The sequence below is a fragment of the Monopterus albus genome, unplaced genomic scaffold (genome assembly GCF_001952655.1).
Source record: "Monopterus albus unplaced genomic scaffold, M_albus_1.0 scaffold211.1, whole genome shotgun sequence".
Classification (NCBI taxonomy): Eukaryota; Metazoa; Chordata; class Actinopteri; order Synbranchiformes; family Synbranchidae; genus Monopterus; species Monopterus albus.
Genome location: NW_018128091.1, coordinates 236,673 through 242,188, shown reverse-complemented (window position 1 = coordinate 242,188; position 5,516 = coordinate 236,673).

Here is a 5,516-nt window from a genome sequence, read left to right as displayed (position 1 = left end):
TTTTCAGTTAGCCTTACAAAAGACAAAGCAATAAAGAATATGTTGACCTACCCATCAACTATCAAACACGGAATAATTTACAGACAATAAACTTCAGTTCCAGGACATTAGGATGTTTTGTAGTGAATGACTTTAGTGATCTTGATTTGCTTTAAGGCAACAGCATATGAAATATGATTTTTTTGCCCTTTAAAAATGAAAAACACAGACAATGCACAGGAAAAGGTGTTTTTATTAGATTGTCCTTGACACACTCTCTGCACACCATTTCATTTAATTGTGTGAGAGAAAGCAATCATTGAAATGATCATTGACTCAGTGGAGACTCTTTACCATTCTGATGATTTTTAGGAGTACAGACAAAGTTATTGACATAAAAAGACAGTTGATGGGCTTAAAAGCACAACATATACACTGCTGCAGAGAAAATGGCACATCTGACCCCAGATCATTATAAAAAGCAACACCATCTTGTTTAAGAGCAACATTTTCACTGCAGCATCTTGGTCTCATGCTGTCGATGAACACAATGCTGTCATATCCATAAGTGGCCTTAAGGTGACAGTGTTGTACAACAGAGAGATGTTGAAACAACAGCACCCTGTATGTATTTCACATGCTCGATTCTCAATTATTATTCAATCAAGAAAATATTAATTGTGATAAATTATTTATACAGTCCTTTTCAAACATACAGTGCCAGGTGCTTTATATAAAAGTGCAAAACAACATATGAACATGCTTGAAATGTTGCAAAAAAAAAAAACAAAACAAAGTAAACAGTCAAATTTAATTAAATTCAATATTTTACCAAGAATATTCCTTAGAAGCAAAATTAAAAATGTGACTTAAACTGTTTCTGACAGGGATTTAATTGTTACCAGAGGTTCAGCCTGTTCCAGTTTGGTCCATAATAACATCCTGGTTACTGGAAGAGAATTACCTTACTAGTTGTCTCACTGGAGTGCATTGGGGAGATTATGGTAATCCCATTTACTGTGCTACATTACTTCTTGAAACTGCTGACTGAACACACTCTGGTGCGTAAATGTGAGATGACATGGCCTTGAAGAGATGGGAGAGAGAAATGGAACTAAATGTAGGAATAATGTGAATAACATGAAAACGTGCAGGGCATTGAGCTGAGATTTTCCCAGAATGTACCGCATGTCCATGAGATGTGTACATATTCACTGATGAATATCAGCTATTCTAGGGTCATGACCTTTTTCCAAACAACCAACCTGCTCAGTAAGCTAAGAAGAACAAACAGGAATCCTTTGCCTTTGTGCTTGTCAAAACAAAAGAACATTGCAAGTGTTCAACCAGCTGTATAACCTGGGATGTTTCAGTAACAGCACAGGACTGAGAAAGACATTTACTCTACAAGTACAGTTATTTAATCATTTAGTTAATCTGTTTCACATTCTCACCATGAGGCATGTTTCATTTTCCTCAAAATATTTCACATTTATCACAGTGATATAAAATACACCAATCAGCCATAACATTATGACCACCTGCCTACTACTGTTTAAATAGGAGTCAATGTGGCAGTTGGTTGGCACTCGTGTCACTCTGCAGCTCACTGTGCATCTTCTGTGAATCCATTTGCTTCCACAGTTCTACTGTCAGGAAGAGCACAGATGTGTCTACAATTCACTTACATAAAAGGAGTGAAAACTGTGATCGTAAGGACAAGTTAGAGAGGATTTTTAGACAACTTCAACAGCCTCGCTACTCTAGGTGTGATATTGATGGTTACAATCAGTAACAGGCACAGCCCTCTAAGAGCTGTCGTTATTGGGTTTATCCCTCATGCACGCACAGTCCTGAAGAGATTCTTTCGCGCCCTGTGCCCTGCAATGGGCTGTTACTGAACAGGTCTGCTGTGGTGGCATAAATGCCAATGTGATCTGTGATCAGCTCCCTCTTTTTCTTCAAGCACTCTAAAGAGCATTCCTACCATCAGAATGGCTAAAGAGCAAAGATCGGCCAGCACTGGACTCCAGTACCGCACCGCCATCACTGTGTGGCTGTGACACTGGCTTCATTATGCCCAGCGAGCCGGATGATCCAGCACAATATGTGGCTGCATATGTCCCAGATGCTGGAGCAGACCTCCTAGAAGGTCCTAATAGCCCCGAAGGTCTCTTCGGTCTGCACCTCTAGGAAGCTGTCACTCATCTGCAGCAAGCAGCTGACGAAGCAGACTGGGCTCGATGGCTGGCATCGTGGGGAGGACAGCAACCCTGGTCCTCCTTACCAGACTGGCGTAGTCATGGCAGACAGCATCACAGAGCCAGGTGTCCAGTAGCTGCTGCTGTGCCACAGCACACTCCAGCCACGACGTGCTCAAACTGGGAGACAAGCAGCCTGCTTCCGGACAAATCCTCCTGTGGAGCCCCCTGCAAACAACGGCAACTCTGCTGCTGAACACAACAGCCCTTTTCAGGGCCACCACCAAATTCATAAAGAGTATTTTTCTGACAGTTGTTTATCCTCTCTCTCTCTGGGTGTTCACTGTCTTCACACACACGTCTCTCCACTGTATGCATCTCCCCTCGCACACACTGTGCCATGGGATGCACCTAACATTTCTTTTTCTCCATAGCAAAACTCTGTTGTTTCCCAGTTCTCCCCACAGCATCGCTGCCTAAGTCCCCGTGTAGTTCCCCCACTCCCCACCCGTTCGTGCATGTAAGTGGCTGCTTTTCCCCCACACAAGAGGTGAGTGACGAAGCTAAACACAGGGTGCATGCTTCTCCTTTGTCCTTTCATCACCACCATGGGTTGTGCAGAGCAAACACTCATCTCTTGCAATGGCAGAGAGGGCACATCAGTGGCTGGTGGCGATGTTTGCAAACACACTGTAAATGAGCACTCGTCTGCTGAAAGAACATTACTCGATGTGGAGTGAGCGGATGTCCATGAACGACTGGATGGACAAGCTGATTTGAACCGGCTATACTCTGCAATTCTCCAGGCACCCCCTTGCTTTCAGCAGAGTGCTGGAAACTTTCATAACATCATCTGTGGACTCTGCTGCAGAGTTGCAGGTGCTGTTAAACAAAGCAGCAATCTCCGTGGTGCCGCCCAGGCAGGAGAGCGAGGGGTTTTACTCACGCTACTTTCTGGTTCCCAAAAGTCGGGCAAGATGAGACCTTTTCTCTTCAACAACATAGTGCAGAGACCATTTCACATGCTCACCACAAAGCAAGTGCTGGAGAGTGTGCGTCCTGGCGATTGGTTTACTTCCTGAGAGATGCTTATTTTCATGTGTCTATTATCCCCAAACACAGGAAATTCCTGCATTTCTCTTTCCAAGGTGCACATTTCAAGTACAACAGGCTGCCCTTTGGCTATTCTTTGGCCTCCCACACCTTAGTTTTACAATAAATTATTATCTGTTACTCTAAGTGCCAGTGTCTGCATATTGGGGTCCATCTGCACTAGTATGCATAGCAACAATCCTGCATATGCGCCGAGAATAATAACACTCTCTTCTCAATCCAGTCATTTCCCTGGATGGGTTCTTTCCTCCGCCTCACAGAGATGAGTTGGAGAATGAACTCCATGTTCTATGCCCGGTGTGAGCACTGCCCCATTATGAAGCTCACACGGCAGCTGTCAGACAAACACAACAGCTGTTTATACATTACAGGAAGCATTCTCTTGGGCAGCCCTTAACCAAACAACGGCTGTCTCAATGGTTGCGTGAGGCTATCACGCAGGCTGTCAGGTCTGCTTGGTGCACCCTCTCTCTCTCTTGCTCTTTTTTTTCTCCCTCTCTCTCAGCAGGTGCTGGCTCCCTGGGTGTGTCTTGCAGCTGTGGCTCATCTGTAATCACTCACTCACATTCTTAAACCCCAGAGAAATGTACAGCAGACACCAGTTCATTGAGATTTTCCTCCATATTACCTTGGCTCGAAGACTTAATTTGGGAGTCTGTGTTCTCTTCTGCTCCGCTTTATCTGTGACCTCAAGTAAGACTGAAGTGAAGTCCTATTTTTCCTCCTACTGTGACTTCTCCACCCTGGCGCTTACGCTACTCTCCATGCTCTGGAGATAGCTGAGTTATTTTCCTCCAGAGAATGTGTTTTGACCATCCAGCAGTGTGCTTTCTCCAAGCTCTCCTGCAACTAGTGATGTTCAAATGACACCATGACACCTGTATTGAACCACTTCATCATTTGTATCGAGTATTGGTTCATTCATTCAAAAGTTGTTTAGTGCCATCTGGTGGCGAAATAGTATGCAGCAGAACAATGTCTGAATTATGTGATGGGTGTAACTAGGCTTTGTGTGAATGATGTGAAAACGTTTGTAAAGATTGATTGGTCAGTCGGTCGAGTCTATGAACGTATGTAGTGTAGTAGGTGGGAGAAGGCGTGCTTGGGGAAACAGAGGATGTGCTAGGATGGTAATATGTGCGTATGTAACTAGGACAGGGTGTGAATAAATACAAGGGATGGAGAAACAATCATTTTTATTTAAGAACAAAAGTTTCTCCACTGTTGTTGGACTGAGCTGGTTTCATCTCTTGCTGATGACCTCTCCAGCCTTGGAGAACACATGCTCACACGGCACCGATGAGGGTGGTGTGCACAAGTGCTGTTGTACCAGTGAGAACAAATGTGGGTACACGTGTCTGTGCCCGTCCCAGTAGGTCAGTGGACCGTCACATCTTCTCAGGGGAGGATCTGTCAGGTATCGCTGGACCTCTACAGTGGCATCAGCTGTGGAATTCCTGTGTGTCCCTGCCAGTGTGGCTTGGTCACTCAGACTTTGCCACAGGTTGAAGGCTGCAAGACAGAGAAACATGACATTAATGAGCACCGTCAGGTGTCAATATGTATAATGTGTTTACATATTGTACCTATAACATTACCTGTGGTGCACAGAGTTTGCTCATGTGGTGCTGCTGGTTGAGGAGGGGCTGATATAGCGGGCTCATCCATAGATGTGCCCAGTGTGTGTCAGCATTGCAATTATTACTATAGGTCAGTTGCTGGGGACACAGCAAGCACTGGACCTGTGATATGCAGACAGATTGTGGGATACATATCTATAATGATGCTTACTGTTGACATCATATTCATCATGGATATTTGATGACTATTGCACAGGCCATACTGGCAGTATTAGCCATCTATGCAACATTGCCTGGGTTACATAAAGGTGCAGTAGCATAACCACGTCGTATTATGGCATGTACCTTCTTTGGACCGATCAGCTGAAAGTGTTCCCACATTGGAGAACAGGGTCTCTTCCTAGCTGGCTCCATGGTGATCACACACCAGCAGCAGTGATCATACCAACAGCAACTACACACACACACTACGCCGACAAATATGTTGCCCATCATCTTGGGTGGCTTTATAGTATGCCTACACCTACGCACCTGCTGACGCGCGCAGTGAGATCTCGCGTCGTCACACCGTATCCATGGTTTGAACCGGTCACAGGAGTCACTCGGGCCAGCCGTTTGTGTCCGACGTCATCAGTCACATGTC